Here is a 14329-nt window from a genome sequence, read left to right as displayed (position 1 = left end):
CCTTTGCTGCGCATGGGCTTTCTCTAGTTGCGGCAAGCGGGGGCCGCTCTTTGCTGCGGTGCATGGGCCTCTCATTGTGGTGGATTCTCCTGTTACGAAGCACGGGCTCCAGGCGCGCGGGCTTAGTAGTTGTGGCTCATGGGTTCTAGAGCGCAGGCTCAGCAGTTGTGGCACACGGGCCCAGTTGCTTCGCGGCATGTGGGATCTTCCCAGACCAGGGATCGAACCCATGTCCCCTGCATTAGCAGGTGGATCCTTAACCACTGTGCCACCAGGGAAGTCCCACCACTCGGGCTTTTACACCTACTGCTCCACTGAAATGCCTCCTGTTGGTGTTGCTAAGTCAGTTTCAACTTACCTTCCCTGATGGTTCTGAAGGACTTAACACAGTTTCACACTCTCTCCTCCTTGAAATGCGTTCTTCACTTGGTTTCCAGGTCATCATACTCTCCTGTTTTTTCCCCCTACCTCCTTGGCTGCTCCTTTTCAGTCTCATTTTCTGTGCCCTAGGATTTATTCGCTCCTCTGATCCTTAGACCTGCTCTGCCCACTTTCCATCCTCTCTCTCCCCAGTGAGGTCTTGCTCTAGGATTACAACCTCCAGCCCCAGTGCTCCCTACCCACTAGCACTGTTTAATTTTTTTCCATAACATGTATCACCATCTAATATACTGTATATTTGACTTATGTATTTATTGTTTTCTTCTCACTGAAATGTAAGCTCTGTGAGGATGAAAATTTGTCTGTCTGTACACTGCCTGCAACAAAGCTTTGCACGTAGCAGGAGGAGCTCTCCATAAATATTTGTTGAATAGTGAATGAAATAAAGGGTGGAAAATATCCGGGGAACTAATGGGGGGCCCTGGAGCACTACCTTTTGAATGTCTCAACTCTGAACACCTTTGTCTTCTTATGATTCCACTACAGGTTAACGTTACTAATGAAGAGAGCATAATGGCCTCCCTTGGGTAATGCACTCACTTCTGTGGCGAGGCAGTAGTGGGGTACTCAGCTGACATTCTTGGTAGAACCACATCTAATGGGAGAGGGGCAATCCAAGGAAAAATTGGAGTATTTGTCTTTCTCTGTCTGACTTATTTCACTTAGCGTAATACCCTCTAGGTCCATCCATGTTGTCACAAATGGGAAAGATTTCATTATTTTTTATGGTTGAGTAAAAATTCCAGTGTGTGTGTATGTATCATATCTTCTTTATCCATTCATCCATCACTGAGCACTTAGTTTACTTCCATATCTTGTCTATTGTAAATAACGCTGCAGTGAACATTGAGATGCATGTATCTTTTCAAATTAGTGTTTTTGTTGTCTTCGGCTAAATACCCAGAAGTAGAATTGCTGGATCATATGGTAGTTCTGTTTTTTGAGGAACCTTCATACTATTTTCTGTAGTGGTTGTACCAATTTACATTCCCTACAACAGTTCACAAGGATTCCCTTTTCTCTCCATCATCACCAACACTTGTTTCTTATCTTTTATTTTATTTATTTTTTATTTTTGTCTGTGCTGGTTCTTCGTTTCTCTGCGAGGGCTTTCTCTAGTTGTGGAAAGCGGGCGCCACTCTTCATCGTGGTGCGCGGGCCTCTCACTATGGCGGCCTCTCTTGTTGCGGAGCACAGGCTCCAGACGCGCAGGCTCAGTAGTTGTGGGTCACGGGCCTAGTTGCTCTGCGACATGTGGGATCCTCCCAGACCAGGGCACAAACCCATGTCCTCTGCATTGGCAGGCAGATTCTCAACCACTGTGCCACCAGGGAAGCCCTGGGGCAGGAGTTCTTTAGACCCAACCAAGTTGTCAATTACTTGCCGCACAGTCTTAATTTGGATGTTTGGTGGTCGTCTGGGTGGATCTTTTCAAGCCCAAAGAGATAGAGCAATAGGAGAATGAGAAAGACTGAGGGGGAAAAGCCTTGGCCTCAGTGTGCTTCTTCACGGCCAGAGAACTGGTCTCTGCCAGATCCTGCAGGCGACGTCAGCTGCCACTTAACCGGCTGCTTGAATCTACATGGCTCAGGGTAAGTCCCAGCCACCCTTCAGAGGGAAGCCCTAGCCCAATAGGCGGATCGAGATTATGGCCTTTGAGGCCCCGCATTGGGTGCCAGAAAGGATGTTGCAGGAAAGAGAGTGGGGTGCGAGAGAATGGTCACATCCCAAGTCATGTCTGAGTCCCTGGAATGGCCGCCAAGTGTGGGTTCCTGGCTTTGTGCAGGAAAGAATTCAAGAGCAAGACATAGTAAAGTGAAAGAAGGTTTATTCAGGGAGATACACTCTCTATAGACAGAGTGTGGGCCATCTTGGAAGGCCTTGTTTCTTATCTTTTTGATAATAGCCATTCTCACAGGTGTGAGGTGATATATCATTGTGGTTTTGATTTGCATTTCCCTGGTGATTAGTGATGTTGAGCATCTTTTCATGTGCCTGTTGACTATCTGTATGTCTTCTTTGGAAAAATGTCTATTCAGGTCCTCTGGCCATAGCTTAATCAGATTTTTTGATTTTTGATATTGAGTTGTATGAATTCTTTATATATTTCGGATATTAATCCCTTATCAGACATATCATTTGCAAATATCTTCTGCTTTTAAGTAGGTTGCCTTTTCATTTTGTTGAAGGTTTTCTTTGCTGTGCAAAAGCTTTTTAGTTTGATGTAGTCCCACTTGCTTAGTTTTGTTTTTGTTACCCTTATTCGAAGAGACAGACCTTAAAAAGTATTGCTAGGACCGATGTCAAAGAGCTTACTGCCTATGTTTTCTTCTAGGAGTTTTATGGTTTCAGGTCTTACATTTAAGTCTTTAATCCGTTTTGAGGTTTTTTTGTTTTTGTTTTGTTTTTGTATATGGTCTAAGAAAGTGGACTAGTTTTATTCTTTTGCATGTAGCTGTCCAGTTTTCCTAGCAACATTCAATGAAGAGACTGTCTTTCCCCCATTGTGTATTCTTGCCTCTTTTGTTGTAAATTAATTGACCATGTAAGCATGGGTTTATTTCTGGGCTCTCTATTCTGTTCTGTTGAGCTATGTGTCTGCTTTTGTTCCAGTACCATACTGTTTTGATTACTATAGCTTTGTAGTATAGTTTGGAATCAGGGAGTGTAATACCTCCAGCTTTCTTCTTTCTCAAGTTTGCTTTGGCTATTTGGGGTCTTTTGTGGTTCCATACAAATTTTAGGATTATATGTTCTAGTTCTGTGAAAAATGCCATGAGTATTTTGATAGTTTACCTGTGAAGCTGTCTGTTTGGTAGAGTTTACCTGTGAAGCTGTCTGGTCCTGGACTTTTGTTTCGTGAGTGCTTTTTGATGACTGATTGCTAGTGATTGGTCTGTTCAGATTTTCTGTTTCTTCCTGATTCAGTCTTGGGAGATAGAATGTTTCTAGGAATTTATCCATTTCTCCTAGTTGTCTGATTTGTTGGCATATAGTTGTTTTAGTAACATTATTATTCTTTGGTATCAGTTTTAAGTTCTCTTTGATTTCTGATTTTATTTATTTGGTTCTCCCCCTCACCCCACCATGAGTCTGGCTAACAGTTTGTCATTTAAAAAAATCTATTGAAAAACCAGTTCTTACTTTTATTGACCTTTTCTATTGGTTTCTTAGTTTTTATTTCATTTACTTCTGCTTTCATCTTTATTATTTCCTTCCTTCTGATAACTTTGGGTTTTGTTTGTTCTTTTCTAGTTCTTTTAGGTGTAAAGTTAGGTTATTTGAGATTTTTCTTGTTTCTTGAGGTAGGCCTGGATCACTATGAACTTCTCTCTTAGAACTGGTTTTGCTGTCCCATAGATTTTGGAAAGTTGTTTCCATTTTCATTTGTCTCCAGGGATTTTTAAATTTTCTCTTTGATTTCTTTGTTGACCTATTGGTTGTCTAGCTGCATGTTGTTTAGTCTCCATGTGTTAGTTTTCTTCTTGTAATGGATGTATTGTTTCATACCATTGTGGTTGAAAAGATGCTTGATATGATTTCAGTTTTCTTAAATTTACTGAGACTTGTTCTGTGGCCTAACATGTAATCTATCCTGGAGAATGTTCCATGTGCACTTGAAAAAAAATGTGTACTCTGCTCTTTTGGAGTGGAATATTCTGTATATATCTGTGAAGTCAATTTGGATTAATGTGTCATTCAAAGCCAATGTTTCCTTATCAATTTTCTGTCTAAATGATCTATCCACTGATGTAAATGGAGTATTAAAGTCTCCTACTATAATTGTGTTACTGTCAGTTTCTTCCTCTGTTTCTGTTAATATTTGCTTTATGTATTTAGGTGCTCCTATGTTGAGTGCATAAATATTTATGAATGTTATATCATCTTCTTGGGTTGACCCCTTTATCATTATGTAATGCCCTTATCTTTTGTTGTATACTGTCTTTTTTTTATATAAATTTATTTATTCATTTATTTATTTTTGGCTGTGTTGGGTCTTCGTTTCTGTGCGAGGGCTTTCTCTAGTTGTGGCAAGCGGGGGCCACTCTTCATCGTGGTGCACGGGCCTCTCACTGTCGCGGCCTCTCTTGCTGCGGAGCACAGGCTCCAGACGCACAGAGCTCAGTATTTGTGGCTCACGGGCCCAGTTGCTCTGTGGCACGTGGGATCTTCCCAGACCAGGGCTCGAACCCGTGTCCCCTGCATTGGCAGGTAGACTCTCAACCACTGCGCCACCAGGGAAGCCCTGTATACTGTCTTTTAAAAGTCTGTTTTGTCTGATATGAGTATTGCTACCCTAGCCTTTTCTGTTTGTTTGTTTCCATTTGCATGGAATATGTTTTTCCATCCCTTAACTTTCAGTCTGTCTTTAGATCTGAAGTGAGTCTCTTGTAGGCAGCATATAGATGGGTCTTCATTCAGCCACCCTGTGTCTTTTGATTGGAGCATTTAGTCCTTTGATTTTTAAAGTGATTATTGATAAGTATATACTTATTGCCAGTTTGTTAATTGTTTTCTGGTTGTTTTTGTAGTTCTTCTGTGTTCATTTCTTTTCTTAGTCTCTTCCCTTGTGGTTTGATCATTTTCTTTTGCATTATATTTAGGTTCTGTTCCCTTTATTTTTTGTGTAGCTCTTGTAGGTTTTTGGTCTGTAGTCACCATGAAGTTCATATATATCGACCTATATAGATGTAACAGTTTATTTGAATCTAAGAGTTGCTTAAGTTTGAACACATTCTAAAAGCAGTAAATATTTCCTCCCCCTCCATGTTTTGTTTTTTATGTCATATTTTAATTTTGTGTATTCCTCAACTACTTACAGTTGACTTTAAATTACTGCTTATGTCTTTTCACATTCATACTTGCTTTTTAAGTGCCTGATCCACTGCATTTACTATATATTTGCCTTTACCAGTGAGATTCTTTTTCTTTCATTTTTAAAAAATTTCTAGTTATGACCTTTCTTTGCCACTTAAAGAAGACCCTTCAACATTTCTTGTGAAACCGGTTTAGTAGTGGTAAACTCCTTTAGTTTTTGCTTGTCTAGGAAACTCTTTATCTCTCCTCAATTCTGAATCCTTGCTATGTAGAGTATTCTTGGTTGTAAATTTTCTCCTTTTAGCACTCCCTTCTGGCTTGTAAAGTTTCTGCTGAAAAATCAGCTGGTAGCCTTGTTGGGATGGGGGGGTTCCCTTGTATGTGACTAGTTGTTTTTCTTTTGCTGCTTTTAAAAATTCAGTTTTTAACTTTTACCGTTTAAATTATGATATGTCTTGGTGTGAACGCTTTTTGGTTTATATTGTTTGGGACTCTCTGGACCTGGACCTGGATACCTATTTCTTTTTTCCTTAACCCAGGTTAAGGAAGTTTTTAGCCATTATTTCTTGAAATAAGTTTTCTGATTCTTTCTCTCTCTTTTCTCTTTCTGGGACCCCTATAACGTAAATGTTAGTACACTTGATGTTCTCACTGACGTCCCTTAAACAATCCTCATTTTTCAAAATTCTTTTTTCTTTTTGTCATTCTGATTGGGTGATTTCCACTATTCTGTCTTCCAGATTGCTGATCTCTTCTTCTGTATCATCTAATCTGCTGATTCATTTCAGTTACCATATTCTTCAGCTGTGATTTGTTCTATCTTATATTTTCTAATTCTTTCTTGAAGTTCTGTCTTCTTCCATTCTTCTCCTGCATTCAGTGAGCATTTTAATAACCATTACTTTGAACTCTTTATCTGGTAAATTATTTATCTCCATTTAATTAAGTTTTTTTTTCCTCCTGGGGTTTTATCTTGTTCTTTCATTTGGAACATACCCTTCTGCTTCTAGTTTCTTTTTTCTTTCTTTCTTTCTGTGTTTGTTTCTAAGAGTTAGGCAAAACAGCTACCTCTCCCAGTCTTAAAGGCATGGCCTTGTGTAGGAGTGTTTCCTTGGCAGACTGCATGTGCTGGGCAGGTTTGGCAGGCTGGTTGGCACTGGAGTGGGAGTGGACTGGGGTGGGATCCCAGGGCACACGGGCCACCCTGGCAGAACAACTAGACCTGGAGTATGTAAGGTGTTATGATTCTTGACATGAATAGACTATCAGAAATTGTTTTATTCATGGTTAAGTCTGATCTTACTCAGTTGAAATGTAAGGCAAACCTAACGCAAACGTCATGCGGCTTTCTGTTCTTTGTAATGTCCCCCTTATGACATGTGGAGAATCCAGAAATGAATGCTGGATAAACTAACCTACAAAAGACCCAGAACTGTGCCTCATTTTAAAGTAAAACCAAAAGAATATTCCAAAGTGAAGCACTTTCAGTAGCAAAGATTCTAGGCTCTATGTCAGTTCCTATTAAAGGAGGCTGTCCTTGTATCCCTGTGCTCTTTGGGATTTGGCAAGCATGTTAAAAACTGTGTTCTCTGGTGTTACTGATAATTAGCAGCTTCTCTGATGAAGCTGGCTTGGACAGAGCTTAGCTGAGATAAACAGGGCAGCCCAGTTGGCATCATTCATGCCACCATGTATTAATTTATTGAGCACCTGTGCTAAGAAGGCACTAACTTATCCAAGCTGCTGATGATTTATTTCTATTAGGAGGTGATATGAGAAAGCATTGGCCCAACAGGTGAAAGGTACAGATCTTGAGTTTTTACAAACTCATTTTATTCATGATCTTGAGCAAGTGTACCAGGGCTCAGGTTTCTCCATCTATAAAATAAAGAGGATTATTTTTGCATTAAAAAAACACACACACAGACATACATACACACAGTGCAGTTAAGGAAAACAGAGTCTAGAAGGATACCCAGCAATATCTTAACTGTTGTTATCTGTAGGTGCTTATGTTTTCTTCTCTTGCCTTCTTTATATTTGAATTTTTATAAAATGTGTGCTATTTACAAAGTTATAATTGTTTTTAATGAATGGCGCAGATTCTTTGATTCTGAGCCTCTTTTAACTTTGAAGACATCTATGATTTTATGCACAAGACTTGGTAAAACAGGACAGGACAGTCAATGCTTGGGCGTTCTGAGACAGAATCCCTTTGGTCTCCTTTTGCTCCCCATCTTTTGTCCACTTCCCTGCTCATTTGCATTTCTACCTGAGAGTGGGCATCAGAGAGAAAGGAGAATATATCTTAGCAATGCTTGAGATAGGGGTAAAAAGCTTTTGTTTTTTTCCCAACTAGTCTTACTAATGACTTTTAACTATACCAATTTTTTTTCTGACTTCCTTAAGCCATTAGTTCATTGAATGTGAGCTTTACTGTTAGGGTAGAACTGGTTTAAAATAAAAGAACAGCAGCAAAAAAACTGCATTGTTTTTTGTTTCTGTATTGTATCTTTTTGTCCCATTTTTAGGTACTGTGAGGGTCCACTGGCTTTTCATTCAACATAGACCCCTTTCTTCTCTTCTTAGACTCAGTCTATTCCAGCCTATCTGGTATCTTGAGCTTCTTCCTCCTACCTATGTGCCCAGATCTGCTAGAGCTGGGGTTGGAAAACCCTGCTGCTGGTTTTTGTGCGGCCCACAAGCTCAGAACGGTTGTGTACAGTTTTCAATAGTTGGAAATAATCAAAAGAAGAAAAACAGTTCAGGACACATGAAAATTATATGAGATTCAAATTTCAGTGTTCACAAAGTTGTGTTGGAACAGAGGCACATTTCTTTATTTATGTATTATCTCTGGCATCCTCCAAGTTACACTGGCTGGTTGAGAAGTTGCAAGAGAAACCATATGGCCCTCAAAGCCCGAAATATTTACTGTCTGGTTCTTTAGAGAACAGGTCTGCCAACTCTGTGCTGGAGCCTCCTTTTTCATTGGATGTCTTCAAGTCTAAGACCTGTTCAGACGTGCTAACTCATTCCAGAGCTATTTGTTGAGTGCCTACAGCTTGCCAGGCACTATGCTAGACACTGTAGCAAAGAGAGCATGAGGCCTTCCCTGTTAGGAGGAACTCACAACCTAGAGAGGAGCATGGATATGACCACAGGTAAACTACAGCACAGATCTGTGTGCTAGTGCCAGGTGTGAGGTAAGGGCTATGGGAACCCTGGGGAGGTGCCCTAACTCTGCTTGGGAAAGCAGGAAGAGAGGAGGTCATCAGTAGATAATGGATAACACAGTCTTGATAGCTTAAAGCTGTGTTGTTCTACATTGGTGACTTTTATTTAGTTTTTTTTTTAATTTTTATTTTATATTGGAGGATAGTTGATTAACAATGTTATGTTAGTTTCAGGTGTACACAGTGATTCAGTTATACACATACATGTATCTTATTGCCGGGGGGGGGCTGCTCCAGGTCTTAGTTGCAGCACGTGGGATTTTTTTTTTTTTTTTTTTTTTAGTTGTGGCATGCGGGATCTTTTAGTTTTGGCATGTAGGATCTAGTTCCCTGACCAGGGATCAAACCTGGGCCCCCTGTATTGGGAGTGAGGAGTCTTAGCCACTGGACCATCAGGGAAGTCCCACATGTATGTATTCTTTTTCAAATTCCTTAGTGAAAACTCTCGAATCGTTCCACTAAAGTTAATTGTTACCTAGAACGAAAGTTTTCATAATTTTAACGAGTGTGCCTTTAACATTTCAATTGTACATTGTACAATGTAATTATTGTCCTGTTACAGGATCAACATTTTATAGAGCTATGTAAATAAACATTGTATAGAATGACTTTAGGTTATCGTCATCAAAATATAAAATTTTCTTTTAAGAGCCACTATTAGCTATCTACTTATGGGCAAAGGGGAATAGGCTTTTACATTAAAATTGCAGTTTTCATTTACTTTAAGTTTATTTTTAAATGTTTCTCAGTACTAAAAGGCTTTACAGTACTAAGGATATATATATTTTTCTTAATGAAAAGGAGAGTACTGGGCTCCATTCATGATTTCCTGATTCATAATGTTGGGGGCTGGGGTAGGGAGGTTACAGACTTCTATTTTTAATAAACTCCCAAGTGACTTCCATCTACACTAAAGTCTGGGAACTACTACTAAGGATAGTATTGATTAAAGATGCATTTATAAAAGTTATTTTTTTTTATTTATTTTTTTTTTGCTGTACGCGGGCCTCTCACTATTGTGGCCTCTCCCGTTGCGGAGCAACAGGCTCCGGACGTGCAGACTCAGCGGCCATGGCTCATGGGCCCAGCCGCTCCACGGCATGTGGGATCTTCCCGGGCTGGGACACGAACCCGCGTCACCTGCATCGGCAGGCGGACTCTCAACCACTGCGCCACCAGGGAAGCCCTACAAAAGTTATTTTTAACTTCATTTTTTAAAACTCTTTTCTCTTTCCTATCACCTTCTGTCAGCCTTTGACATACACAGAGCTTTTTCAAGTTCCCTAAGACAAGTGAAGGAATCCTTCTGATTTCCTAAAGCATGCCCTCTGTCCCTCTTCTCTTCCTTTTTTTTTGGGGGGGGGAAAAAATAGAGCAAAATGTATATATTTGGAATAATTTTTCATGTGTATATTTAGACATGTATATGTATTGATGTGACAGTTAACATTTTTCTTGTTTGTTCTCTCTCATGTTGACACTGAAATCCTCTTTGGGGTCCTCCCCAGTTTCATTCCGTTTGCCCTCCAGTGGAAAGTTAACATGAATTTTAATGTGTATCCTTTTGAACTCTGTTTTCATACTTAAAATTGATTTTTTGTGTCCACATATAACCATCTGGTATGTGTGTGTGTGTATGTCTCATACTGTCCGTAAATGGTATCAGAGTGTACTCTCATTTTTCATGTGTTTTTCACTCAGTTTTATCTTTTTGAGATAAATGCCAGTTCAGTCCTGTAAATGCTGTGTAAAAATGACACATTTATTTATCCCTTTCCCCTATTGATAGACACTTAGAATTGTTTCTCATTTTTTACCATTGTAAGCAGTGCTGCAGTGAACATCTTTGCAGACATCCTTTTGCACATGTGTGAGTTTTGACATGATGTATACCTAGCACTGGAAGTGAAGGCATATGTGCAGCTTTGCTATTTTTAGATATTGCCAAGTCATTCTCCACAGTGACTGAATCGGTTTATCTGCCTGACATAGTTTTCATTTGGAGCAGTAGGTTCATATAGATACAGAATACTGCATGTGGCATGTCTTGTGTCCCAGGCAGTGCTCTCAGTTCTTTGAATGCATTCAGTGTGTGGGAGCCAGTATGTTACTATCTAACCTGAACTGTTAAAGATTTAAGCAGAAGTTAGCTAGGCTATGGAGGTTGGAGTGGACGTGGTACAATGGAGGCCTAGAGTATCAGGGAGGAGAAAAGAACCAAAGGGGCGAATCTCTTCATAGACTTTTGGACCAGCTGATGTTGAACCACCCAGAGATCTGACATAGAGATACCCCAGCACCTGCCCTTCTCATTGTCCTCCCTGCAGCCTTGGCAGGTCCTGTTTTTTCTACAATAACGAACTATAGAAATGATCCCTGGAAGTATAGTCTTAGGTCCTGTTTATTCTAAAATGTGAAGGCTTTTAACATGTGCCACAGCCTCCATAAAATAGCCCTAGCACCCCTGAGACCAAGAAGCTACAAGTCATAAAGGCCTCACTGCAGGTGAGTGGGCTCCAGGAGTTCCTGGCTTAAACAGGTCTCCATGCTGTGGGGAGCCATGTTTTCTGCTTGCAAAGATGATGAGGCCCTGCCAACTTCTTTGTGGAAGTCTCTTTTGAGGATGAGTGCAAAATTTCTAACTGGTATGAGGAATTTGTAACGGCAAACTGCGCAGACTTTGGGTCTGTTTAGCCATCTGGACCGCCCAGAGGGGTCTAAGGCCAGGACCACTCATTGCTCTGTGGCTTCTCAGTGATGAGAGAGGGGCTCTAGCTGTTGGTCCTTGGCTCTCATCTTCTGGGGTACAGGCTGAGAATCTCTCTCTTTCCCCAACCCTGGTTGCCAGGAATATCCTTAGGCCCCTGATTACCAGCCTCTAAAGGCCAATTAGTGTCTGCCTGCCTTGTTTATTCTACCACCATTAAAGTGAACCAACACATAACTACTCTGTTTCCTACTTCCTGTGAATGAACAGGAAGTGGAAGGAAGGAAGCAAGGAAGTCGATGAAGAGAGAAAGAAAAGTCTTAACAAAGACTTGGTTCCTGCATTAACCAGCCAATAACATTATGGTGACTCAATAAAAAATGTTTGCCAGTAGGTAAAGTAAGCCAGGACACCAAGATGATGTATCTAGCAGGGTTGGGACTAGGGTGAGGGAAGAGAGACACCTGGGATGTACAATTTAAGGAGATGATGACCCTTAACAATCCTGAGAGGGAGAGCCTCTTTAAATTTAAGTAAGTGCTAAAGATGATCAATTTTTTTAAGTAAAAATATATGTGAATGAGTTTGTGTGTATAAGGAAAAGGGCCTCGAACATGCACCAAATTGTTAGTAACGGTGACCAGATTTCATGGTGGTGACAATGGGGGAGATTATATTTCTCAAAAATGCGGCAAAATTATGGATGATTAGTATTACTTTTACTTCACCTTTTTTATTTTTCAAGTAAGAAAGGTCAGAAGGAAAAAAATGAAAATATTTTAAAATAAAGTTTTAATCTTAACCTTTTAAAAGAAATAAATAAGGAAGTGCTGAGGAGATGCTCCCTCTCAGGCTGGTTGTAGGTCATCGCCTCCTAAAATTGTGCACCCCACCTGTCTCTCTTGCCTCACTTAGTCCTGGCCCTGGCTGGGTTTAAATTCCCATTTTGGGCGTTTTGTCAGCATCCAGACCTGAGTCCTGCCTCTCATTTCGCTCATCTATGGGCCATGATTAACAAGGCTGAAGAATAGACATTGGTTCAGTGTGTCATTAGTTTGCCATTTCAGATTACATCTGATATTTTATAGCAGTCAACGGGAAAGGGGGGTTTCAGATACAGAATTTCAGTTTAGAGAGAACTTTTCAGGAATGTGTATGTTGCAGCTTAGCGTGGATAATTGAAAATTGTGCCCCCCCCCCAGCCCCTCTATTAACATCAGTAATTGAAAGCTGGCTCTGGGTACCACTGTGGCGAAATAGGAACAAGTGGGTTTGATTTGCTTAGGAACTAGAAAACCACCTTAGAGACTTCTGCAACATCAGAGTTCTTTGGGCTTCTTAAGTACTTTGTCCATGGCTGGCTGGTGAAACAGGTGGTTGTGGTGGAGCCATTTAAGGGAATCAGTGGTAATAGAATAAATGAAATTTACATGACATTTTTGTTCCAAGGAACCAGTCCTCCACTCACGCACATTATCTCCTCACCATGCTCTGCAAATCTGGACCCCAAAGGCAATTTCCAGCTGAAGTCAGCAAGAATAACATTGGTCATGGAAAAGGTCCTGGGATTACCAAATTATCACAGTTTTAACTTTTCCTTTGGTTTCTCATAACCAGTCCTGCAGAAGACCTTTCCCTCCTTCAACTTATGTTCTGTTGGGAGTACTGAGAAGCTTAGCCACATCTGAGTGCCAAGTCAACTTGGCAGGGGTAAAGGTGTGGGAGGGCACAAGGATTTATATAGTTGACAACAAAACAAGTTAGGTGGGGTGAGCCTGTAAACTTAAAAATAAAATTATCCTGACACTCTGAAGTAAGCACCTTCTCCTTTGGGGACTGCTAGAGCAGAAACCCCCCTCCCACCTTCTCTTTTCCCCTCTCTCTTTCCACCCTGCATGCCTGTAAGCACCTCCACTTGCTGCCCTTCACTTTAGCCTTTGTTCTTCGGTCTTTGCACTTAGCCTGAGAGTAAGACATATGGGGAGATCACCCAGGAAGCTCTGTTTGCCATTTCAGAGTTAACTGTGCTGTGCAGCTAATTTGATTATCAACATTTAACTGAAAACACCTGCAGGGGCTGTCAGAGTACAGCCAGCCTGGTAGTGTGGGCCCCATACAAACCCTTCTCACTGTCAGACTGAATTAAATGAACGTGTTTTTAAGCGTATGCGCCTTGGTTGGGCCTTGGAGCAACTCCTTGCATCGTTTTGGTGGCTCCTTGGGGTCGAGCTGGGATGCCCAGAGAGCCTGTCTTACTTTTGGACTCATGTCCTTATAGCCTTATCAAGGTAGTGTTTGTGGGAACTGACCCAGTGGTGCAACCTGTCTGGGGAAAATAAGCTTGTTTGATGCAGGCTTTGCAGGGCCTGGGCAGGATCTAGAGATAGGGGATAAGATGCGGAATTCTCTTGATGCCCAAAACCTAGGCTCTTATTGCCTCATGCTGTCTTCTCCCATTTTGAATGACCAAGCCAGCTGTCACTCAGCTTCAGGACATCTGGATGGGGAAGTTCTAATGTGAAGCCCCAGGATTGGGACCTAGCTCTGTATAACAGGGCATTTTGAACTACTTCATCATGAGTTCAGATGGCCATTCCAGTAAGGGATTGCCTGTTAGGTGCACCTACTCACTATTATGTCCTGTGAACACAGCAGTGAGTTTTGTTTTTTTTTTAATATGGTATAAAAATACAGACTAAATCTATTATAAAGATAATTTTAGAAAGTGTTAAGTGCTCTCAGGGAAGGGAATGCAGTTAGAATGATGGGAGTGGGCAAGGAACTGTTAGATCAGATGGTCAGAGTGTGACATTTTAGTCACTACCTGAATGAAGTGGGAGAGCAAAGCCATGTGAAGAATTAGAGGGAGATTCTTCAAGGCAGAGGGAACGGTAAGTGCAAATTCCCTGAGAAAGGGACCTGCTTGACCTGGAAACATAAGTGGCTTCTTCAAGGAATAATGTCAGTGTGTCACAAGATGAATTTGGACAGCTAAGCAGGGACCAGCCAGGTAGGGTTTGGGGAGCCATGGGAGGAATTTTGAATTCCGTTCCATTAGGAAGCCACTGGACGGTTTTCAGGAGTGAGTGACGTGATCTGTTTTTTTTTTTTTTTTTTTTTTTTTTTT

General features: G+C 41.0%; 1 protein-coding gene and 1 long non-coding RNA gene across 6 annotated transcripts in view; both read left to right on the top strand.

Annotated features, from left to right (window-relative positions):
• Positions 1-14329, top strand: part of ARHGAP26 (Rho GTPase activating protein 26) — a 483828-nt gene that overhangs the window by 314062 nt on the left and 155437 nt on the right. The window lies entirely within an intron of this gene.
• Positions 5067-14329, top strand: part of LOC113606909 (uncharacterized) — a 23874-nt gene continuing 14611 nt past the window's right edge. The window contains exons 1-2 of the long non-coding RNA XR_003427758.1: positions 5067-5077; positions 7865-7872. This is a non-coding gene — a long non-coding RNA (uncharacterized LOC113606909). The remainder of the gene's footprint in view (positions 5078-7864; positions 7873-14329) is intronic.

The sequence above is a fragment of the Aethalodelphis obliquidens genome, unplaced genomic scaffold (genome assembly GCF_003676395.1).
Source record: "Aethalodelphis obliquidens isolate GAN/ISIS:26980383/991018 unplaced genomic scaffold, ASM367639v1 scaffold45, whole genome shotgun sequence".
In the NCBI taxonomy this organism is placed as follows: Eukaryota; Metazoa; Chordata; class Mammalia; order Artiodactyla; family Delphinidae; genus Aethalodelphis; species Aethalodelphis obliquidens.
This window is presented reverse-complemented; position numbering and strand designations above follow the sequence as displayed.